At 38.7% G+C, this 26,211-nt stretch overlaps 1 protein-coding gene across 46 annotated transcripts in view; it reads left to right on the forward strand.

Annotated features, from left to right (window-relative positions):
* LOC125633483 (uncharacterized) overlaps window positions 1-26,211 on the forward strand; it is a 786,124-nt gene that overhangs the window by 532,886 nt on the left and 227,027 nt on the right. For 40 of the 46 annotated variants that reach the window (XR_012667838.1, XR_012667837.1, XR_012667830.1 and 37 more), the window contains one exon: window positions 24,153-24,223. The exons of 2 other annotated variants lie outside the window; for them this stretch is intronic. The gene's annotated coding sequence lies outside the window, so the exon portion shown is untranslated. Of the gene's footprint in view, window positions 1-10,711; window positions 10,900-19,312; window positions 19,449-24,152; window positions 24,224-26,211 lie in introns of those variants that run through there. 4 more of the 46 variants (XR_012667817.1, XR_012667811.1, XR_012667812.1 and 1 more) reach the window with 3 other exon arrangements.

Consider the following 26,211-nt stretch of genomic DNA (forward strand, 5'->3'; position numbering starts at 1 on the left):
TCATGTTATAGGAAATACATACAGTATAATGTTATTGTTTAGGATGGATAGACCTCGTTGTGAAGACGCTGCATATTCCTGTGCCTGTTAGAGGGGAGGATAGCTTTCTCTTATCTGATGATTACAGTGCTCATGCTTGAGTTTTGAATATTTTTTTATTTATGTGTCTAGGTATCTGGGGCATTTGGATCCTAGAGTGCCAATCTATTGGTTTTGCGCCAAGTTGAATTTTTGAAATTCTAGCAATTTATTCTCATAAAATTAAGTGTGCCCCACAATGTCGTAGGCACTACTTAAACCCCATGTTGAAGATTTAAGCAGCTCCTAGGGTCCTGTGGACACCCTCTGCCTGAGTGTACATTTCACCTATATAGAATTCCAGAAAAGCTTCAGGTAGATTTATATTCCAAAAAAGAAAGTTTGTTTTCAAATATCTTTAAAACATTTTAAAATGCAATAAATTGCACCTGGTCTTTTGAGGAAACCCTACAAATTGTTCTTATTAATTTATGTTTATTCCTTCTATATAGCACTCACAAACATCTATATATTTCTTGACTAACTATACCTGCTTCTGTCTGTAGCGATGCGAGACTCACCAGCATGGCACCTCCTGCTGGTTGTCTCAGGAATTAGCTCTCCAGCATATAGAGTGCCTCCTACTAGCCAGTGTCTCACCTGCCACTGGCCCTCATGTCCCTCCCAGACCCCAGTGCCCGTTACCTTGGGGTGCTGCCCCAGCAGTACCCCACTACACTTTGGGTCTCCCCTCCCAGGGGAACCCCAAACCCTCTCACCCATCTTGCCTCTGTGACTTCTGCCAGTCATCATCTAGCCCCTGTTCACTGGGGCAGACTTCAGTCTGTAATGGCCACTCACCACTGGCAAGGGGGTAGAACAAGCTGCCTCTGCCTATTCCCAGGCTGCACCTCTGTAGCCCCAGTACCTTCTTTAGGCCTTGCACAAGGCCTGAAGCCTGGGGAGTTACCAGGTTGGAGATCCCCAGCTCCTCTTGCCAGTTACCAGACTGGAGCTCCCCAGCTCCTCTTGCCTTTCCCCAGCATTACTGTACTCCGGTACTCTTCTCTTCCCCGGCAGCCAGATCCTTCTCTTTCCAGAGCTAGAGGGAGACCATCAGCTCCTGGCTCACAGCCCTTTTATAGGGCCAGCTGTGGCCTGATTGGGGCATGGCCCCAGCTGTGGCTGCTTCTCCAATCAGCCTAGCCTTTCACAGGAGCGGGGTAACTGCCCCACTACACTGTCTCTCTAATAATGGGCATATCCAACTATGTGGGTATTAAAATTTGTGGTTTGGGTGCATGTTGCACAAAACACTAGTAGATATTAGAGAGACAAGGTGGGTGAGGTAATATCTTTTATTGGAGCAACTTCTCTTGGTGAGAGAGACAAGCTTTCAAGTCACACACAGCTCTTCTTCAGGTCTGGGAAAGATACTCTCTCTCACCAACATAAGTTCGTCCAATAAAAGTTATGATCTTACCCACTTTGTCTCTCTAATATCCTGGGACCTACACTGCTACAACTACACGGCATACATTACGAGATATATCATTCTATCATGTACATATATATATAAAATGACTTAAATTTCATTCTAAAACCCATAAACACAGCTCCTGGTCCCACTGTGGGTAACAAAGGAACCAGCAATATTATGTACTAACCTGTTATTATCAAATAGAGTGTAAGAGCGTTGATTTACCCATTCACTCTTGAAAAGGTGTTGAAAAGAATTACCCTACTTCTCTTTCCCTAAAGGCCCCAATGAAGGAGTGGGCCAGACAGTTTCCCCCTCAGGAAGTACAAACAAGCCATCATCCAAAGTTACTGGGAGGAGAAGGGTATTGCAGGCAAGTAGGTCCCCAACTCAGAGGATGTCACTTCATATGGGGGGGTTCCTTTTGGAAGAAAGGGAGAGCTGGATGAACCTTTCTGGAAGCTTTTTTGAACCTTTTCTGAAGCTTATGAACTTTTCTCACTCTGTATAATTCTTAACAGTTTGAAAATATTTTCTTTGATTTTCATCTGTGTGGATCAAAAAGGCTGAGTTTCCTCTGGCTTCACCTTGAAACCCTGTGGAAATAAAAAGGTTTATGTAATTTCTGTCCATCACTCAGGCGGATTTGCTCAAAAGTGGCCCCAGATTTTGCCAAAAAAAGCCCTTAGTGAACCTTTTTTTGAGGGACCTGATCTGTGTTTCAAGTTTTTAACAAAACCCAAAACCAGAGTCATTGCATTAGAGTTTGGGTTTCATTTTGTGACCATTTTGCACAGCATTACTTATACTTGTGTTAGGTGTATTACTGCATTATACTGTACTGCAAAGTAACTCCGAAACTACTACACTGACTATTGAATCATACTGTACCAAGAACTAACAGTATAGTAATATCATACTATCAAGAACTCACTGTAATGTACTGGATAAGGATATAGGGCCAAATTCTAACCTCAGTTATCCCAAAGTAAATTTAGGAAACTGTAGTTAAATCCATGGATGAGTCATTCCTGGATTTACATTTGTGTGTAACTGATCTCAGGATCTGACCCATGGTCTCAGTTTTTACCATACCCAAAACAGATAAATCATGATAGCATATATTTGATATAGTTTATATTGCAAAATTTATGATGCTAAATACTGCATATCTATGATCAGAATTGGCCCTTTGTTGTAACTGACTGGTACCCTACTATCTCTAGAGATATTTAAACCGTTCAGTAGAGGGTCATCTAGTGTTGTTGCATATGCAATATACATTCTTTGTGCAATACCCATACTGTGATAGCGTACACTCTTTCCTCCTTTAAAAATGTCAGAAATGGAGATTCCTGCTATTTGACACTGCAGTAACTTGCTGAGAGAGGGTGAATGTGTAGCTTTTTCTATAATTGTTTTGAGCAACTGTGTGGGTTGTGATATTGCAATAATTACATGATGAAGTCATAATTGAAAAGAAAAAGAAAAAAGAATTTGGGGCCTTCATAATTTAAACAGGACCCAATTTTACCGAATATGACCAATTAGGTTATCTGGCCTGTGCCTTATAAGACATACCAAATTTTAAGCCGATAACTCAAATGGTTCCTGAGATATAAACTTGTGAAAAGTCACAATTTTGCATTGTGCTGAAAAGCCACCTTACAATACAGTGACTACCATAGCTCTTTAATATCCAGCAGAGTTCTCCTGCTGTGCTTTGTCAGTCGGTAGCAACATCCAAGTCTTCTTGTAAAAGTAATTCACACTCTTTTCACAACACTGTTGCTTTAATTACCACTGAACTCTGCTGTTGCTCAGACAGGCCTAGCAGGACCAAGAGAGGGTCAGCACCGCAGTCACTGCAAAAGAAGCAAATGGCTTTTTTTTCTTACTTTAATATTAACAAACCATCTTTGATTGAAATGTTCCTAGCTTCTGAGCCCTAGTCTTGTCTCTGTGCTCTCTTGGGGTATTCATTATCAAAGGATACTCACAGATGTCAATCTAGAAAAACATCAGAAATAATACTTAAAGTCCTAATCAGAAACTTCAAGTAAAGAAAAGACTTACATATCTTTAACATACAAACAACTGATTGGATTTGTTGTATATGCACACTGAATTTCTGATGTAAGTGGACAAACTAATCAACATACTGTACATTCTTAGGCTTTATAAATTGTTGTTATGTATTCATATGCAATTCCTTCATTTTTTTCTCATATTTAGTTGATTTTTAACACCCCGTTAGAGCCAAACACTTCTATAGTAGAATAAGAAGGCACATTGCAAAGTTAAATTATAATTACAAAAAAAGTTTAATTTCTGTCCTATAGTATTGCCTGAGAAAATAGTTCACATTTATGTAACATCTTTCACCCCCCAAAAATTGTAAGGTACTTTTCAGATGTATAAGCCCCATTTTCAAACTCGGGTTCCTAATTGAGATGCCCAAATTCCGCAATTGGCCAGGCACATTAGAATGGAATTGCCTCAATGCCTATTTAGACATCTAACTCAGGAGCTCAAGTTTGAAAATTGTCTCTCTCCCCCCTACATTTCATATAGAGGAATCAATATACTCACAGCTGAAATGCAGCAGCTTCTGTAGGGAATACAGATGCTCTTTATCAGAGCACAGCAACATTAAAGAATAGTTTAGAGCAGGAAATGTGAATGAACTCCATATCCAAATGACACTGCAAAAGAAATTTAGGTAGACCAAATTTACTTACCCATTGTTAGAACCAGTACAGCACACCAACCCTCTAAAAACATGCTGTGGGATCTTTGACAGGACCTCTGTTTCACATCTCACCAGAAAGATGGTAGTTCTAACTGAATCATGCCATTTAACTCTGTATTAGAGCACAGAACCATTTCCGATTTGGAGGGAAGTGCCACCTAAAGAATCTTCAATTAATGTCACATCCTGCAGTACTCTGGGTTTTTTTTCTTGGAGAACTCTCAATCAATGATTTGACCAGAACTGACCCTACTTAATTTATTAAATCTGACAAGATTAAAGCTAGAGATGGCATAGCTATAATCTAGTACAACATGCCATAATTAGGGATGAGTTTTCAAAGGCACAAATGGTGATTGGGCACCCAGATCTCATTGACTTTCAATGGAAATTAGATAGAAAATCTCCCCCTAGATTGTTTGATAGGAAATAATAATAATAATTAATAAAAAATCCAGCACAAAAATATCCCATTCACCCACCTTTAAAAAGTTGCACTCGTAGTTTTGAATAGCCAGATAACCCACCTACTTGGTACCCTAGGGAATTAACCTCCCTGAGTTACATTGCATCAAGCCTTTATTGTTTGGGGTTTTTTAATTTATTTAATTTATTATTATTCAATACTGCACCCAAGGAGGGAGATGTTTGAAAAGAGACCAGGGAAAATAAGTTTGTGTTTTGAACATAGTTACAGAAAAGGTAGATAAAGAGGCAGAGGAGGGAAGGGGGTTGTATATCCTATGGGTCTTTGTTTATGAGAACATTCTAGCACTGAGTCTGTCCAGGGGATAAGAATTCTGGTTATCACATATTGAGTCAGTTAAGAGTAAATTTAGGCATGTGTATTATATAATGTGGTAAAATCCTCCCCTCACTGGGAGCAGCAATGAGTAGGCAGTTGCATGATCTGAACTTGACACATACAGCTGGCACAGGACAGGAAGCCTCACTGTGAGCAGGCATAATGTGTGTCAGGCAGCATGTTACTGCTCCTCTCAGCAGGAACAGTGTACATTTCTTAACCATTGCTGGCTAGCGCTTGTTGCTGGTGGTAGCATAAGTGCTAACCAGTTGGGATGCTGGATATGCCCTTGCTGCTAGCCAGGTGTATCACCCAGCTCATTCTATGGAGGCATCCTGCATTGCTGTTTCTGTGAAGGTATCCATCTGGCAAACATACCTCCCAGTGCGCTCTGAGGAGGTGTTCTCACCTGACATGCTTCTGTATAGGTATTCTGCCTGGCTGTTTGTGTGGGGGAAGAAAACTAACAGAAAGCAGGATTTGCTTCCTGCGTATTGGCATGGTATCATTCCTTAGAGTATATTTTCTGATTCCCTGTTGTCTAGGGCAATATTTTCTAATTATGCTTTGGGCTGGCTTTAATGGAAACCATTCCTAAGCCATAATAAGTAAGGAAATTGAAATGAGTGCTTTATATTTGGATTTGCAGTGGCCTGGATACATATAGCTAGATACATATAGCCCGCACACAAATATATTTTTTTTCACTGAAGGAGAAAATTATCCACCAGCATTAGTAAAAAATAATCTTGCTTCTTAACATATTGCTGAATGATTGAGCCAGAACTACAATTCTCTCTATTCTAACTCTTTATTGCCTTCAAATTGTGTACACTTTTCTGCAAGTGAGCAGCAGATTGTCTGCTCTGCAAAAAGACAGCCTCAGGTGGTATCACTTTCTACAAGTTCTTTATTTCTTATTAACTATATAAAAGTTCTTGGTCTTTTAACCATATGTGCAACACTATAGGAGTAACTGATCAACAGTTTTCTCAGTGAGTAAAATTCCTGCATTAGGGTGGAGAGATTGTTTCTTTAGTTTGAATATAGCAATGCCAGTATTTGTTACATTCTCTTTTCTGATTCTGTAAATTTACAGATAAGGGATGCAGTAAAAGCCAGAGCTGCCACTGCCATGAAGCCAATGAAACTTGTGTGATTTAACCATTTAAAAAAAATACTTGGGTTGTTTTCAATCTCATCTGTGCTGGAAAAAGTACCACAGATCGCCCCTGTCCTCCCCTACCACTGCCCCAGACCTAACAGTCTGGTGATGAATGTTGCCAAAATAGCTAAAAATATTCAGGTCCAAAGTTATGAAAGGAATCGAAGAGGAGAGTGAATCTGAGGCATGGAAGAGCCTCTTCAAGTTATCTTACAGAGATGATGATCCATCCCCACTGGATAAACCCTGGGATCATAGATCTTTTCTGATGGTTCCCAGAGAGATGATGTACCTAGAACACAAGAAACCATTTACAACATTTTTTTAAGAAAGAAAAAAATCTGAAGGAATTTAAATTAAATTTTAAAAAAAATCAAAGCACAGCTAGGATGGACAGAAAAGGAGAAAAGGAGAGCAACGTTTCTGGTCTGGCCAACTGATGCTCTGTGCACAACCTTAGGGGAGAGGGGACACTAATGGATTAAAGTCACCTTTACACTTCCCCAATCCTAATCATAGAATCATAGAATCATAGAATATCAGGGTTGGAAGGGACCCCAGAAGGTCATCTAGTCCAACCCCCTGCTCGAAGCAGGACCAATTCCCAGTTAAATCATCCCAGCCAGGGCTTTGTCAAGCCTGACCTTAAAAACCTCTAAGGAAGGAGATTCTACCACCTCCCTAGGTAACGCATTCCAGTGTTTCACCACCCTCTTAGTGAAAAAGTTTTTCCTAATATCCAATCTAAACCTCCCCCACTGCAACTTGAGACCATTACTCCTCGTTCTGTCATCTGCTACAATTGAGAACAGTCTAGAGCCATCCTCTTTGGAACCCCCTTTCAGGTAGTTGAAAGCAGCTATCAGATCCCCCCTCATTCTTCTCTTCTGCAGGCTAAACAATCCCAGCTCCCTCAGCCTCTCCTCATAACTCATGTGTTCCAGTCCCCTAATCATTTTTGTTGCCCTTCGCTGGACTCTCTCCAATTTATCCACATCCTTCTTGAAGTGTGGGGCCCAAAACTGGACACAGTACTCCAGATGAGGCCTCACCAATGTCGAATAGAGGGGAACGATCACGTCCCTCGATCTGCTCGCTATGCCCCTACTTATACATCCCAAAATGCCATTGGCCTTCTTGGCAACAAGGGCACACTGCTGACTCATATCCAGCTTCTCGTCCACTGTCACCCCTAGGTCCTTTTCCGCAGAACTGCTGCCTAGCCATTCGGTCCCTAGTCTGTAGCTGTGCATTGGGTTCTTCCGTCCTAAGTGCAGGACCCTGCACTTATCCTTATTGAACCTCATCAGATTTCTTTTGGCCCAATCCTCCAATTTGTCTAGGTCTTTCTGTATCCTATCCCTCCCCTCCAGCGTATCTACCACTCCTCCCAGTTTAGTATCATCCGCAAATTTGCTGAGAGTGCAATCCACACCATCCTCCAGATCATTTATGAAGATATTGAACAAAACCGGCCCCAGGACCGACCCTTGGGGCACTCCACTTGATACCGGCTGCCAACTAGATATGGAGCCATTGATCACTACCCGTTGAGCCCGACAATCTAGCCAGCTTTCTACCCACCTTGTAGTGCATTCATCCAGCCCATACTTCCTTAACTTGCTGACAAGAATACTGTGGGAGACCGTGTCAAAAGCTTTGCTAAAGTCAAGAAACAATACATCCACTGCTTTCCCTTCATCCACAGAACCAGTAATCTCATCATAAAAGGCGATTAGATTAGTCAGGCATGACCTTCCCTTGGTGAATCCATGCTGGCTGTTCCTGATCACTTTCCTCTCATGCAAGTGCTTCAGGATTGATTCTTTGAGGACCTGCTCCATGATTTAATAGCACTCATACTTGAACTTCTGCATAAACCAGAGCAACCTCAAGACTGCTCTAACTTACACTGACAGTAAAGTCACCCTAGGAGCCATTCCACTAGTGAGAGCCTTGCTGAATCACAAAGTACCATGCTCCTTATGCTTGTTGGGGAGATTTTGCCAGAATCTGGGACTGGATGACAAGGGATCTATCACTCGATATTTGCCCTACTCTGTTCATTCCATTTGAAGCATCTGGCACCAGCCACTTTGAGAAGACAGGATACTGGGCTAGATGGACTGTTGTTCTGACCAAGCACAGCCATTTTTATATTCTTTGTCCTCAGACAGTGTTGGGCCCAGTTTCTGAGAAAATAGGGGTAATTCCTGCTGGCACAGCTGGAAGAGATAAATAAGGAGAAAAGATCATGGTGAATGTTTTGCGAAGCTCTGTAAGAATATTGCACTTGTGAATGACCTGGGAAAGAGCTGAAGTAGAAATGTCAGCAGCCAGCAGTGGAAAAACCATAAGCAGGTTGAAGAATGAGGTGCTTAAGAATCCAATGGTTGTTTGGAATTTCTTTAAAAAACTAGAATGTTCTGGAGAAAGTCAAGGAAAATCTTCCCTCCAAATAGCAGAAAGGTAGTAGTGGGGATTTGACCAAATCCAGAAATAGATTATTGGCCTCATCATGTCTGAAGATCAGAGAAGTGTGAGATACAAAAATATCTAACTGACCATCCCAAAGGACTTAATTATTTTTCCTATATTTTGGTCAACAGGGAGACTTTCCTGGGCAGTGAGTTGCTCCATATGCCCTAACCACACCTCTGTTCCTTGGTGAGAAGCCAAGGGATATCAGAGTTTAACTGGACTATGAACAGGTGATGGTGCCATTTTATGAGCCCAAATAATCACTTTTGCTGCCTTTTTCACAGAGAAATTCTTCCTCTGCTTTCATGTCTGGTTTCTAGGAGGAAGTCTGAAAACTTTGTCACTGCCAGAGTATTTTTTGTAAATAAAATTTTCTCTAAAGATCATTTTCCCTTCTCCTGTTGCTTTGTCATCCCTTTCCTGGGCATCCTTCTCACTGTGGTTTGAGAAAAACATCACTGTGATTTGATGTTATTACTAATTGTGTTCTCTCTTCAGTTTAGATTGCAAGCTCCTCGGGGCAGGTACCTTGTCATTTTACTGAGTCTGCAAGGTGACATGGCCACCTTTTGTGTGATATAAATAATAGATTATAATAAAAGCATCTTGATGCCATAATTGTCAGCCAGCTGTATTCATGCAGCATCAGGGATAGAACTCATGACGTAAATGGAGGCTTCTAGCGAAGATCTTCAGGGACATAGGACTGTGGCTTCCTATGTGTTTTTTCAGCACCTCACAAAATGGGGCTCATACTCTATTTGAGGCCTTTGAATGCTACTGCAGTACAAATAAATAATTATAATTAATGAGTTTCCAAAGCAGTTTCATTTCTTCACCTCTTTAAGGAACCAGTCTACATATGCTTCAAATATTCCACCAAACCCAAGGCAGTACTAGTACTGGTAATATGTTGGTCTATTATATCCTTTCCCTCTTCTTTGTTAAGGCAGTGTTTTATCTTCTTGGAGAAAAACATTGCCTTAACTAAAAGTATGCAAGGTTCACAGGAATTCAATCCAACAGTTGAATGCTGGTTTGAAACCTCACTTAGATTATACCAAGCGGATTGATGAGAATATGCCAAGTTTCTCTCTTTCTCTTCTGATTTTATAATCAAACCTTAACCTTCCTGGATTACACATGCCACTGAAATTAGATTAGAGCTGGTCTCACTAATGTTTGTGGGTTAGCTTTTAATGTATACTATAGACATATATAAACAGTATACATTTATTCTTCAAAAAATAAAAATTCACTTATATACACAGTGTGTTTGGGCAGCTACAAAATATATGTTCTTTCTCTTTTTAAGAGAAATACATATTGGCAAAGTGTATTGTAATGTTCTAAAAGCAAGAAGAAAACATGATAGCTAAAACCAAATAATATAATCCTTCTGAATGTGGTAACAATTTTTAATACTCTACTATAGAATGAGGAATTCAGGCTCAGTGTTTAATAGTGTGTTGTAGAAAGGACAATGAATGCAGACACATCCACAAAAGATCTCTATTGGCTTAGTCCTGACCATCTCACCTTACTTTACTACCACTTGACAGCCATACTAACCCCACAAACAGGGAAGTATCTTAGCCTTTTCAGATTTAAGATACTGTTAAAGCTTATGAATCAGATTTCCCATATGTGGACATGACAACTATGAAAAAAACTATAATTTAGGACACACAGTATTCTCTTTATCCTTTTATGTGGAATTTCACTTTAATGTGATGCAAATGACAGTAAGAAATACATTCACAGAATGTTAAAGCCTTCTTATTAAAAATTCTGTATGCATTTTATATTCTAATTCATGTACAGTCAAAAACCCTGATAAAATCACAGTCCTGATTTGACTGCTGCACTTATCGTATTAATGAGGATACTTTATGCCTTTTGAAAATTGGGATATAGTCCATTATGTGATTGTAAATGATGTGATTGTATCACATCAATTTGTTATACAATCCCACCCCTCCCTTCAGTCAACTTTGTATATAAGACGAGCCACTGGTGAAGGCATGCTGAAGATGGAAAAGCTAGACTTGAAATTAGTCTTCTCTTCTTTTGTCTTATTTTTACTTGTTAAAAAGAGATTTTTTTTTCTGAATCCTGAAATTCCCTCTAACTCTAGAGGGAAATTCAAAACGGAATTCAAAAGCACATAAAGGAGCACCAGACAAGGTTCCCTAAAGGTACGTACTTGATTTACCATATAGCCACAACAAACTATATCAGCTCCATTAACTTTCTGGCTGGTCATGTAATGACTAAACCTAGGAAATCCTTCCCACCCCCAAAAACTGTAATATATTAAGGATTGAAAACTACTTTTAGTGTTGTTTGCAAAAAGGGGTTCTTTGATTGTGATGTATTTACAATTTTTAATATTTTCATTTTTCTTAACTACTGACCATCATTTATTCTGCCCTTTAGGAACACCCAGTGGGTGTAATGCATTGGAACAGCAGCAGATGTCCTTGTAGCTTTTTTTCTACTACTCTAGTTTCTGGTTTTGAGTCAGTGGCGATATTCCTAACTTGGTGAAGGTCAGAAATCTGTTTTCCCCACCTGAGGCTACTATGTGGCTTGCCACTAGTAAGAGAAACTCCCTGCCTGGCATGATCAAGTTTTACAAACTTTCTGCAGTTTAAATCCCAAGGCTGGCAAACTTTTGTGGCAATAGGGTTCCTGGCTCAAAGACACACTGAATGCAGCACCATAACTAGTAAATTAAGACTGCATTCTCGAGTTCTTTTTCCCCCTGGCTTCTAACCATTATGCATTTAATTCTCTCTATAATGGGGTCTCCATCATTACCTTGTGAAGCTAGTACCATTCTTACTGAGTGTTAGCGGGTGTTCTTGGGAACGCAACCACCTTCACTCTGTTTCCCAATGGCTGCCTGCAGTTCTTTGTATAGTAATTGTTATCTTCAGTTGTACTTCCCAGAGCATTTTTACGTTTAATCTCTTCATAAAAAATCATTGCTGCTGTCTTAAAATTCACTGAGGTGACATTGCTATATGCAGCAGAATATGCTCCAGTGTAGAGTTTATTAGAGCTTTGAAACACAAATAGTCAAATTCTTAACACACACATTGCAGTCTCATATTTTTAACTTTTGGTCCTGTTCACCTAGGAACCTGACCTGAAGGCTTTATCAAGATATATGTTTTCCTTGAGTTTGGTTGTCATGGATGAAACTGCTGATGTTTTTTATGGTTCTGTCAATTTCATGCTGTAATATGAACAAATGTATTAGAACACACATGCACACATACACACACAGGAAATTAGCACAATGGAACATAAATATTTTTTTTATTTTAAAATGACCTTTTGTGGTAAAGAGAAGGAGTTTCACTAGAATATATTTAAAGGTCATAGGAACCTTTAATAGTGGTAGATAAATTTTGCCCTATTTAAATTCAAGCCCAATAAGAACTTTATACAATCTTTTGGACAAAGCTTGCAAGGTTCTAATCTCTGCAAATCCACTCTGTACCGTTCACTGCTCTTCTTATTAAATCAGTTCTACAGAGCTGTACTCTTCTCAATACTGTTACACACACTTCATTTTTATTCTTCAGCTTCAGCTTGGCCTTTTCTATATTTTTGCTTCGTCTTACATTCAATTACCCACAGCCTAGTTTGCAGAATAGGATACTATTGGCAGCTGCATTTAAGCAACAGCACATTATGTCATCTTGCTTCATATATTTCACTCCAATCTTTTTTAGGATAAAGCTCATTTGAGAAATCTTTCCTCTGCCTTTGCAGAGAAATTATTTGCCTTCTTTCATTTGGTCTGAAATTTGCCTTCTCAATGCCTTTGTTTAAAAAGAAAACTTATTTACATCTTCTTGGATCCTATTAGTTAGCTAAATTGCATAATTGTTGCAGTTTTAAGAATACCAAGTCATTTTCTCTCTCGAATCATTGTGGCACTATTTTATGGCTTCCATAATAGCATTTAGTGGTCCAAATTCAGAGCTTACTTTCTTTAGAAGGTTTTTGTATTCATTCTAGTGTATACTGTCATATTTGAGAAGACCATATCCCTCCCATACATATGAAACTGGGATAAGCACTCTTTGAAAATAGAAGATATTAGCCCAGTAAAAGATTCCCTCTGAAAATCTCCAGTGTCAGCATGAGTGCCACCTAAAGAAATTCACTGTCAGTCCTCAGGGATGGTACTTGATATTCAGTTCTAGAATAGTTTAGCATTGTTGGTTTCTCTTAATTAATTTCTCTATCCAAGTTTTGATGGTTCCCTCTTTCTCTCTTTTCCTGCACAGTCCTTAGTAAACAAGGGCAAGTAACCTCATTATGACATATAGCAAGAAGTCTTGCAGCCTACTTAATTTTTCTAACATTTACTATGTATCAGCAGATCATAAAATAGTTTTCTTTCTATGAAAGAGAAACATACAACATGTGTTAGTAACTTGCTGCATCTTAGTAACTTGCTGCATCTTTTCTTGCAACATTGATAAGCCTTGATTGATTTTTCCCTATGGTCAAATATCACCTTAACCTAGTTAAGCACAAATCCCATTGAAGACAAAATTTCCTTTTGAGGACTGAGACAGAATTCTGTTTTTAACATTGATGTAACCTTACTTTTCTTCCTCCTCTGATGACCCAGAATTTTTGGGTACTGGTCACCGCCTTTCAATATTGTATCTAGAAAGTGAACCAGTTTTAACGGATCCTCTCTTTAAGAACCTGAAAAGATTCCATATGCCAAGTATGCAGAGGAGGTCTCATATATTAAAACTATCATTTATACATATTTTAAAATCTAGGACTCCAGTTAAATAGAGATTAAAACAAGCATTGTCCAGGATTTAATGCAGTTAGTTTAAAATTAAAAAAAGCAGCCAAGGGAGTGAAGTTTCCAGAATAAAAAAAAAAAAAAGCACAACATTTTAGAAAACTTTATGCTTTGTCAGAAATGGTCTTCTTCACTGACATTGTACCCAAAAATGCTTAGCTGATAATAATTTAAAATATAAAATATAGTGGAGCCCAAAACGTCATGCTATCCCTTCCAAATAATTGTCTTTAATTAATATTATTATTGATCACATAATAGAAGATCCAGTCTGAGTGATATAAGGATTTGAAGATTTCAAGGCAATGCTTTACAACTTAATTATGTTTCCCTAGGAGACTTAACATAATTCAATTTATTTTTCCCTTGTGTTTCATCAATCATTATATGAATAGAAAAGATGTCTGAGCCTCATTTCTATGTGAATTTCTGTAGATTCAAGAATTTTCAACTACTGTATATACAGATTATTGGGAGAAAAAGAGCACACCTTCTATGAAGACACCTGTCTCCTAAGCCTCACCGCTGATGATAGCATTGTCTTCTGTTGTTGCTCAGCCAGTAAATTTGCTGAATACAAACTGTTGAGCTGCACAGCCTTTGTAAACCAAGTTCTGCTGTGTCTAACAGGTAGAAATCAGGCCGACTTACTGTTTTTCCTTCACTCTTTCTGAAAAAGGCTTTTATTGTACATGGAAGATGAATTGTTTTGTGTGTGCTTTTTCTCTTGCAAAAATTTTTTGACTGTTGATTTTGGCCTGTTTTCTATATGATGCTCTGTTACTGCCATAATCCATATCACAGTGTGAAACATAGGTGGTGTCAAATCCTGCAATTTCTTTATCTCCATTGGGAAGTCACCACGCGCATCATGATATTCATCACCTTTTATATGAGGCCTCCAAAGCACCCACTGAAAGCACCCTTTAAAACTTTATTTGATACTCCCCTTCATATCCCAGTTAAGAAAGGTGTGAAACAAGGAGACACAGTTTCACCAAAACTCAACACAGCCTGCCGGAAAATGAATTGGAAGGGTGGAATCAACATCAACGGAAAGCAGTTAAACCATCTCATATTTGCGGATGATATTGTGTTGATGGCTGAAATTACTATCAAACTACAGAAAATGCTGCGAGAACTCAATACAAAAAGCAGCCAAGTCGGACTGAAAATTAACCGCTCCAAAACGAAATGTATGCCATCTGATACCATGCCAAAAGCCCAAAGAACAGTCAAGGGAGAACAGCTAGAAGAAGTTGAGCAATATGTCTATTTGGGCCAAGAAATTAACATGCGCCATGATCAGGAAGGTGAATTCTCATGAAGAAAGAAAGCAGGTTGGTGCGCATTCAATTCTATCTCGCATGTCCTCCAAGGAAAAATCAACAAGGCAACATGCGCCAGCCTCTTCAACTCAAAAGTACTGCCAGCAACATTGTACAGCAGTGAAACATGGGCACTGACAAAGACAGAGGAGCAGCAACTGTCTGTCACGGAGAGGGCGATGGAAAGAAGAATTCTGGAAATTTGAGTCCCCAGTGAAGTGATCAGACAGCAGAGTGGAGTGCAGGACATCGTTGTTGAGAACTGGCATAGTAAAATGCGATGGGCCGGGCATATAGCGAGGCTCAATGACAATCAATGGACTGCAGCTGTCGCTGAGTGGTACCCACGGGAGCTGAAACAACCACTCGGACGACCTCCAAAGAGATGGGAAGATTTTATTGTGAAAAGACATGGCTGCACATGGAGAAGGAAGGCCAGGACACGAGAAGAATGGAAGATGCGTTGTGATCGGCACAATCTATGCGAGGGCTGAAGGACTGATCGATCAAGGTGAAGCTGAAATCTGAAAGATGCTTTACATGTTGTCAGACATATTTTGTGAAAGGTCTCTTCTATGTTAATGAAGCACTTGTACCTCATCCTATATAGTCTCAATAATACTGATGATAATAATAATAATTCTCAAAGCAGAAAAATAGATGTTGTTTGGCTATGAACTAATTGCAAATGGTGATCACAGAATATCAATGTCTGTACATTCTTAGCTATTTAAGAGATGTCTTTCTGTGCTGGAGCTGTTTGAAGGTTGGCAGTCAGGAAAGCTGTTATTGAACCCAGCAGAGGGTGCTCCAGAGTTTGCGACCAACACGCTGTCACGTGGCAGTGTAGAAATTTCATTACCTCCTCTAACAGTCTAACTTTCCTCATCTACTGTACAGTCTGATTAGCAATGGTAGGAGGAATCGGAGATGTTCTATTGCTAGGGGGTTAGATGAAGGAGCTTTTTAAAAAATATCAAATAATTTCAGATCTGAGTCAGTGACTTTTAAAATGAAAGATCTACTCTGTTGCCGTTAATGGGCAGGCTTTCATAATTTCTTGCTATCACAGTACTAACTTCTTCTTTTCAAAGCCTTTCTGAACCTCTCATTGTCCAGCATTTGTATCCCTCACTTTAATGAGCGCTAAATAAGAATTATATAAGTATTTCAATAATTCTCACTGGACAGTTAATTAAGCAGCACTGAGTCTAAGGAGCAGTCAGCTATTCCCTCCTTTTACAGGCAAGTGCATCCACAGACACAAAGGGAAGAGGTCATTTTTTTAAAAAAAATGATGTGTAGATTAGTAATTTTTCTCTTTAATAAATGACCTGGCTAACAAGCTGAAACAGTGAAATAAAATTTCACCTTTTTTTGTCCCCTCATTTTTCCAGTCCACTCTCTTGTGTTCCCTCAAGCTTCTTTTACACAGGAAATGAATTCCCTTTAACTTTTTAGGGCCTGAAAATGTTGAACTAAAGCTCTCCAAATTTGCTTCCCTCAGTAAATTGCACGGGGAATGGCCCTGCCCAATCCTTCATTACACATTCTTCTTTTTTTTTTAACAGCTTCTGTTTTTTCTCATATTTGATAGATCCTACCACAAACTTCAACTAGAGTGAGTGCAGAGGACCATAACACCAGTCTTACACACAGGGTATTTTATTAAGTCCAGCAGTTAAAAATGTACAAAGTTCCTCATAATAATCCATTCATTCTGTTCTCGCCTGATTCTTGGAGTAAGCCTGCACAATTATTCAAATCCCAGCTTTTAGCTACAGCATACACCTCGCCATGGGGCTGTGCCTCTGTAATCTTGCTTTGGTCTTGCATGTCAAATGGAATTAACTCCCATAAGAAATGTATGCGAAGACAACCCAAAGTGTCTAATCCTGCTGCTGTCTTAAATTTCTGAAACTCAGACCTGTCATCTTTTTCTATAGATTTGTTGAAGTTCTCACTTATGCTTCAGTCCATCCAAAAATGAAGTTTAGGGAAATTTGCATTTTTATATATTTTTCAGTTGTTCACTCCTGTAGCCTTTTCATGTGTTTCCTTTGTAGGAGTGTTTCCCCCGCTCCCTCCCCCCCTCGCAACTCCAGTCCTATTTTACACTTGCAGAATTCCTGATAGAGGTGGAGTCAGTTGTTTTTGTAGCTGGCAATACACAAGTTTAAACCCAAGGAGTATTACTTGATGATGCAGAGGCCAAACCAAAACAAAAGCTAGGACTTGTGCGAGTGAGGAAATAATGATATCATTATTACCATACCTTAACAACTCAACCCAGCTAATCACAAAAACTAATTCTGCCTCCATTAAATCTCAAACTGCATTGCCTCCTTCAGGAATAAAAAGCTCTCTGAAATTAGTTTTGGTTAGTCTAACTACACAGTTTATGTGTTGTATTAAGAATAGATTAGCTAAAGAAGCAACCTTTCTGATGCTTCTGGCTTCTGCTCTTCTGTAGGGGGCATACTTTCAGATATCAGCAAAACATGCCAGTATATTTGTCAGGGTTCCCTCCAGACTCTGAACTCTAGGGTACAGATGTGGGGACCTGCATGAAAGTCCCCTTAAGCTTATTTCTACTAGTTTAGGTTAAAAACTTCCCCAAGGCACAAATCCTTCCTTGTCCTTGGATGGGTACTGCTGCCACCACCGAGTTAGACAAAGATTCAGGAAAAGGACCGCTTGGAGTTCCTGTTTCCCTAAAATAGCCCCCCAAGCCCCTTTACCCCCTTTCCTGGGGAGGTTTGAGAATAATCTACCAACCAACTAGGTAAACCAGATTCTTAAACAAAACTTTATTATAAAGGAAAAAAAGTAAAAGAAACACATTTGTAAAATCAGGATGGAAGGTAACTTTACAGGGTAATCAGATTCAAAACACAGAGGATTCCCCTCTAGGCAAAACTTTAAAGTTACAAAAAAACAGGGATAAACCTCCCTCTTAGCACAGGGAAAATTCACAAGCTAAAAACAAAAGTTAATCTAACGTGCCTTGCCTTATTTACTTACTCTTTTTGCAATATTGAGACTCATTTTAGGATGATTTTAGGAGAAGGAGTTTTCTGACCTGATGCTTCTCTGCTTCCCCAGAGAACACACAAACAAAGATCACAAACACAGCCTCCCCACCACCTCCCCAATTTGAAAGTATCTTCTTTCCCCATTGGTCCTTTTGGTCAGGTGCCAACCAGGTTATTTGAGCTTCTTAACCCCTTACAGGTAAGGAGGAATTCTAGGCTACCCTTAGCTATGACAATAGTAAATAAGGATTTTTTTTAAAAAGAGAGAAAAACTGTATCATACAGAACTTAATTTTCCACTTATTCAATCGAATATCAGCAAGATTTGATTAGGCTTGGCCAATTTTATATGAACTAGCCAAAATGCATTTACATAGAGGGGTCCAGTTTCAACATAAATTCAGTAAATAGCAATTACAAAATTATAGTCAGATACAAAGCTGTTTCTTCTAGCTGTCTTGGGTAAGTGAGGTTGGAAGGGTAAAACTGTAACTTATTGTAGTGGATATTTAATAAGTGGTAAGCCATAGCACTCTCCACTTGAAAGTTAATTAAGGCCATCAAATGACCATACTTGTACAGAAAATATGTTAATGGTTTAACCATGGTAACAGTCACAACAAAGCCCAGCAAAATAATAATGGCTTTATGCATCATTTTTACTAGTCATTACAGAAAGACTTATCTTTTTAAAAAGAGTGACCATCTCTTGTTTGTTTTCACATTTTTAGGAAGTAAGAGTATTAGCAGTTAATTTTGAAACTTCTTCATTTCACTACAAACATGCACTGATATTGAAATACTGAAATTTTGATATGTGGAGTAGGTCAAAGTGTATTCACTTATAATGAAATCCTATAAATATGGACTATATTGTGCATGTCAATGCTGTGTTTTCTTCATCTCTCTCTTTTTTGTTGTATACATATGGGTTTTGAAGAAAAGACTCTTTAATTTGTAGAACTTCACCAAGTCTTTCAGATCTTTTTAATTCAGAAGTGTCATTGTTGTGTGATTTTAGTTGTTGAATAATCATCCTCAACAATAGACAGGATATAAAACCAACTATTCTACTCAATACATAGTATGCTCAGTGGGTCAGATTCTTCACTTATTCCCCAGGAAAACTCCCCATTCAGGTCACAGGAACTTTTTATTGTTTAAGGTTTGAGGGATTGATTCTGTAAATTAACAAGTATCTTCAACTCCCATGGAGGCTGAGGGCACTCAACACCTTGTAGGAAGCTTGAGCCCTGAATTTAGCCCATTCTGAGTAAATAATATATTAGACAATACCTTTATTTGATTGTGTCAGGGTGTAGCTGTGTTAGTCTGTATCCACAAAATTCATATAACTAAAATTCATTTGTAAATTTAACACCATTAATTTGGGCTTGAATAGGGACAGGGAGTGGCTGGCTCACTACAAAGGCAACTTTCCCTCTTTTGGTATAGCCACCGCCTCATCAATGATTGGGAGTGGACCACATCCACCCTGATTGAATTGGCCCTGTCAACACTGGTTCTCCACTTGTAAGGTAACTTTCTTCTCTTCATGTGTCAGTATAATAATGCCTGTATCTGTAATTTTCACTCCATGCATCTGAAGAAGTGGATTTTTTACCCCCGAAAGCTTATGCCCAGATAAATTTGTTAGTCTTTAAGGTGCCACCGGACTCCTCATTGTTTCTTTGATTGTTAACTCTCATTAATAATACTCTGCGCTTGTGTAGCACTTTTCATTCAATGATCTTAATGTGCTTCCCACTAAAAATTCCTCAGAACATTTCTGTGAGGTACACTCTACTAGCTTGTGCGTGTTTGAGTGATGAAAGTATATCAAATAGTCAATGGACCTATGCTAATTTATGCCAGCAGAGGTTCTGCGTCATAGAATCTGTTACTCTGAAAAATAAAGGGTGAAATTATATAGATTCTAGTGGTGTAGCAATAAGATTCATTCAGATAAAGCAAATTATTTAATGATTTTTGCCACTCTGTTTCTCTCCTCCCACTTTAATATGTGTGTTTACTCATGTCACAATAGTCAAGAGTCTGTCAACATTTCCAGCATAATCTGCCATTTTAAGGCATTTATACAAATACAAATTTACTTATACAAATAAATTCTGCCTTAAAAATTTAGTATACATTCCTCTTGATGCATTCACATAGCTCTCACTATTAGTAGCAATGTTATATTCATACTTCAAGGGAACAATACATTCTATAGTTTTTCCAGGTCAGAACTGGAACACTCAAAAATGTTTACACACGTGTTCCTGGCCTTCTTTGAAAGAAGAATAAGCATTTATCAGTAGAGCTGAGAGAATATTTGCGGACTGAATGTTTTTCATTAAGAAAATGGCTTTTGTCAAAACCAAAACTTTTCACGGGAATGTGATGAATTTGATGAAATTTTGCTTATGACACAAGGCATTTTAATTATGTCAAGATGTTTGATTTCAACATTACTGGACTGGAACTTTTCTGTTTTTTTTAATTACTTTTCATTTCAAAATTTATTGTATATTACTAAAAATATTAAAAAGTCAAAATTTAAATGAAATATTTTAATTTTATCTAAACAAAATATTTTAATTCACAACAATGATTTTTTTTAATTTCACTTTGTGGGAAATTTCAAAGGAAGACAAATTTTGAAATTGGAGAATTTCCTAAGAAACGAAAATTCCAATTTCCATGTAGCTCTGTCTGTCATTATTAGGTATGTTTATTTCTATAGCTCAAGATTCCATTTTTTTGCTGGTTGCAATAAATGAAAATAGGCATTGCCCTTTTTGGGTTTATTTTATTAAAATGTCCAACTTCTTTTCTGATTACATTTTTTAAAGTGCTGGAGATAGTCACAATGTGTCCATTCGTGGCTTGCCTACACAGTGCTTTAGTCTGCATCAAGGAAGTGTAAATTTTAGTGCGCACCAGCATGTCATGTAACTTGCCCGTTTCTCGTAACAAGTTTCCTAGTGCATGTTGAATGTAGTCCCATTTCAAACAATACATGCTAGCATGGACTAAAATGTACACCTCTCTGGGGCCGACAAGACCTGAGAAGAGGCTGCTGGACAGACCAAATGGATGTTTCTCGTATCCAGTTTTTCTTTTAAGGATTGCTTTGAAGTGCTGAACACCAACAAATCCTACTAACTTTCAGGATCAAAAACTTCTTTATTATCTCAGGCTTGCTGTGTGATAAAACAAAATATATGTAATAATACTACTCACTACTCAGTCCTTTCAGGCAACAACTACCACAAGGTAGCCTGTTTCCTCTTGTTTTTTCCTACCGCCCCCCCAGATGTTCTGGTTTAACTTGGATTTAAACTTGGAGAGTGGTCAGTTTAGATGAGCTATTACCAGCAGGAGAGTGAGTTTGTGTGTGTATGGGGGTGGGGGGGATGTGAGAAAACCTGGATCTATGCAGGAAATAGCCCGACTTGATTATGTAAAGAGTTGTCACTTTGGATGGGCTAGCACCAGCAGGAGAGTGAATTTGTGTGGGGGGGTGGAGGGTGAGAAAACCTGGATTTGTGCTGGAAATGGCCCACCTGTTGATCACTTTAGATAAGCTATTACCAGCAGGACAGTGGGGTGGGAGGAGGTATTGTTTCATATTCTCTGTGTGTATATAAAGTCTGCTGCAGTTTCCACGGTATACATCTGATGAAGTGAGCTGTAGCTCACGAAAGCTCATGCTCAAATAAATTGGTTAGTCTCTAAGGTGCCACAAGTACTCCTTTTCTTTTTGCAAATACAGACTAACACGGCTGTTCCTCTGAAAACTACCACAATGAAACACCCAAATCTCCATGGGTGGAAATGTCCTGTTTTTTTGGCTTGCAACCTTTAACTGTCCCACACTAACAATTCTCCAAGAGTGACAAAATCAAGCATAACAAAACAAGGAGAAAAAAGTCAACAGAGAATCCCTTACTTAGAGCCTAACTTTCGGCATGGGAATTAGATATGTCTTCTGTACTAGTGCTTCAAGCTATTCTCAGCATTTGCTAGCTGTCATCTCCCAATAGATACTTATAGTTTTTTGCCCATCTGTAATAGGTTCTTAGACATTCCCCATTACTGTAATATCTAAGTGTCTCAAAAATCTTTAATGTATTTAGCCCCACAACATCCCCGTAAGATAGTGAGCTATTACATCCATTTTACAACTAGGGAACAAGGCACAGAAAGGTTAAGTGATTTGCCTTAGGTCAGATAAGGGGCCTCTGGGAACACTGGGGCTTGGACAGTGGTCTTCTGAGTTGAAGGCTAGCCCCCTAACCAGTAGACCATTCTTCAGCACCTCATCTCCTTTTCTAGAGATCATGTCTGTTCTCCCAGTCATCTCCTCTTCAATCGTGATGTCAGCTTTTCTCTCCTGCTGTTTGGCTCACTGTTGTGCTATCTCTGGTCACCTTGCCACATTGCTAACACGTGTGCAGTAACATTGTAAAGCTATATTCTATGGGGTCCTTGGGCTATAGTAAAGGAACTTAAAGATAAGATATTGCTTAGGGTATTCATTGTTCATGGACATCATAAGAAATGCGGCCTTGTGAAGAGTTAACAGAAGATGAAAGCTACATGGCACACTGCAGCACATGGAAACGTGATCAACTTGGCAAAGGGTAATACATATAAGTGAATGGCCGAGTTGAGGGAATGCAGAAAAATGCTGGCTAACGTTAAGTGATCTTAAGGGAATAACTAATTGTGAAAGATGAATTCAATGTGAGAAGAGTGTAAGTTAGGGGAGCTTGGATATGTATTGAGAGTGTGAGATCAATAGCAGAACAGGAGGGAAAAGCTAGGGAGTGGCTCAGACTGTTGAAGAAACGCCAAGAAAAGAAAAATAATGGGCAGAATTAGGAGTATATCCAGCAGGTCAAGTCTGTGCAGCAAGTAAAACAGAGGTCTAGCTTCTGTATTCTCATAAATTAATACAGAATCTCTCCAGCTCAGTCGAGGGCAATGAGTGGGATCAGATGGGATCAGAAGCTTGGGCTCTGAGCCAGACATTTTGCCATAAAGCAGTTTAAGTGTGACAGGGTTGATTGAGTAAAGGTCCAATGTATAGGATGGATGGCAATAGTGGAGCATGATAAGTTATAGAACAAACCCATTGCAGAACAATGAACCTAGAAAACTGACCAGAATCCAAGGGGGAAGTAGTTGGACTTACATTGGCTACAGATTTTTGGCTGCAGGCCTCCACTGCACTTAGCCATAGAAATAATTTTAAACGTAGTGATTATTATTCAATTATGTGATGCTGTAACTGAAAGAAGTTATTTCCTCTATGGCTATCAATGTATGAGAAAAAAACACCATCTAAAGTAGGAGGATAGGCTCATGGAGTGTTGCTGGAACTGTGTCACAAGAAGCTCATACAACTATGCCAAGGTGGTGATGGAGGCTAAGAAATGTTTCTTCTCCTTTCCCATAACCTTTATAAAGTTGTGGCCAACAGAACTGTTCCCGATAGTGAAGCGTTTTTAACCAACACAGGTTGTCTTTGCCTAAGATCTGCTGTGAGGCACTTATGTCCTACTTCACAAAGAGGAGAACATTGCCTGTTCTGTTAAATATGAGTCAGATAATAGAGTACCATCCCTTGGCCAAGCTTGGACCAGTCTCAGAACAGACTTTCCCCCAAACCTCTATTTCTATGATGAGTCAGTGTAGCCCTGCCTCTCATGGCTGATGAACGATAGTGGGGAGCACCTTGTTTAACTGCTAACAGAAATGGTTAATGTCTCTCTGAAGAGTGTAGGCTATAGGTAACCTTTTAACACGTTTCTTCTGTGGTGTTCCAGCCCTTGCTCAATAAGGTATCATTGGATGACAATAATCTAAGCAATTAATACCTCATCTCAAATCTCCTTTACTTTGGAGAGGGTGTTCAGAAACATGTGTCATGCTAACTCCAGCAGTTCCCGATTTTTTTCAGTATTTTAGTTCCCTTCTAGTCAGGCTTCTCACCTGGCGGATGATCCACAATTGTCAAATGTCAGAAATCTTATTTATTTCATTTAATATCTGCTAATAATGTTAGAGCAACTAATGTCCTTTGACACCACATGGACCCTGAGGTTCTACTAGTATGTCTGTAGAACCTGGAGTAGACAGCATCATATAAAGGTGACTGCAAGCTATGTCTAGTAAGATGATGATGCCCTTTCTGTAAAATGAATGCCTTACTTTGCCTTTCTCTCCTCCAGGCTAGACTACTCTAGAGCTATACATCTGGAGCAGCCCATGAAGGACACCCAAAAGCTACGGCCTTTACAGGGTATGCTACTACAATAGACACTCATTAGTAGGAACATATCAGTGCCCTATTGCTATGTTGCTCCTAAGTAGTTGTTGCTGTTATGGGGAGTGTCGACAATTCACAGTACAGAAAGTGTTCCCAGGGGAAATGTTGCTCATAATGGTGGCTGCTCTTACAAGGTGTTGTTGCAAACAAGCATCTACTGTAACAGGCTAATGTAGGAAAACAAAAAAATCACAAAAAAAATCCAGGTTTCAGAGGAACAGCCGTGTTAGTCTGTATTCGCAAAAAGAAAAGGAGTACTTGTGGCACCTTAGAGACTAACCAATTTATTGAGAAAACCTTGATCTATGCAGGAAATAGCCCTACTTGATTATGTAAAGAGTTGTCACTTTGGATGGGCTAGCACCAGCAGGAGAGTGAATTTGTGTGGGGGGTGGAGGGTGAGAAAACCTGGATTTGTGCTGGAAATGGCCCACCTGTTGATCACTTTAGATAAGCTATTACCAGCAGGACAATGGGGTGGGAGGAGGTATTGTTTCATATTCTCTGTGTGTATATAAAGTCTGCTGCAGTTTCCACGGTAAACATCTGATGAAGTGAGCTGTAGCTCACGAAAGCTCATGCTCAAATAAATTGGTTAGTCTCTAAGGTGCCACAAGTACTCCTTTTCTTTTTGAAAAAAAATCCAATATTCTCTAAAAATACAAAAGTCCTTAGTTAAACCAGTTAAGATGGGGAAACTCAGAACTGAGACTCAAATAGGGTCTCCTACTTTGGACATTCTCTGGACTTTCTCAGGAAATATCCAAGGGACACCTGAATAACCTAAAAAGTGTTAATGGTAATTCAATATATGACACCCTTCTCTTTGAGTCAATACTTCATAGGGGCCCCGAATGGTGCAATTTTTTTCATCCAGAAATGCAGATTTAGATTAATTGAAATATTTCACAAATTCTTGTTATATTTGACCACATTTTTTTTGGTCATAAAACAAAGCAAAATGCAACTAAATCAAACTATTTCACTTCTACCTTTTTAAACAAAATATTTTGATTTTATGATTCACAATGAATTTCATTTTGAATTCTACCTCAATTTTATTTTTATTAAAATGTTAAACTCATAAACAAAACAAAATATTTTGTTTCGGGTCAAATGAAACTTTTAGTTCAACCCCAAACATTTTTTTTTTTACTTTTTGGTTCGCTGAAAAATTAACAAAAAAGATGTCATTTTTTCCAAATGTTTCAAGCAATTTTTCCCTATTTTTTCAGTTTGACCAGCAAACTGAAAAATCATTTATTTGCATAGCTCTGGTCCAAATCAGTTGTATCTAGTCAATCTAGGTTTTTATATCATGGCGAGACTATCTGAATCCTGCCCACCCAAACTCGCTTTGCAGTTTCAAGTGGATGCAATATGCAGCACTTCCTGTCCTAAATTGTTGTGTAGTGGTGCTCTGTGTTGGCTAACAGTGGTTGCAATTTATCTTAGCAGTGGCTCCATTGCAGTGATGGAATGGTATGATTCCCATGTAGGGTTTGTATGTAGGTTAAATCTATAAAGTGCTTTGGGATCCTTTTCGATGTATAGTGCTATATAAATGTATGATGTTATTATATCAGGATTGCCTCATTAACCCACTGCTTCCAGATCAATCCATTGCTTTAATGGCTCCATTTTTCTCTTAGGCTGACTAATACAAAACTAGTACAACATGTTACAACAACTCCGATAAAATAAATCAAGATGTCCTGTAGTATTATATTAAAATATTCATTTATCTTGTTAAAATCATTAAAACAAATGCTTGATACATTTGTATTTATTTTGGTACCCCTTTTAGTGAAGAACAGGGATAACTGGAAGACAGAGAGACAGTCTGAATAACTCACTATCAGGACTACAAAAGCTTTTCCACAGTGCTAATTTAGGCTCTTTCAATTTACTCTACTTTTAAACACTTTCCATTTCATAATTAAGTGAAAACAACTTTTTCT

Source organism: Caretta caretta, chromosome 3, assembly GCF_965140235.1.
Source record: "Caretta caretta isolate rCarCar2 chromosome 3, rCarCar1.hap1, whole genome shotgun sequence".
Lineage (NCBI taxonomy): Eukaryota > Metazoa > Chordata > Testudines > Cheloniidae > Caretta > Caretta caretta.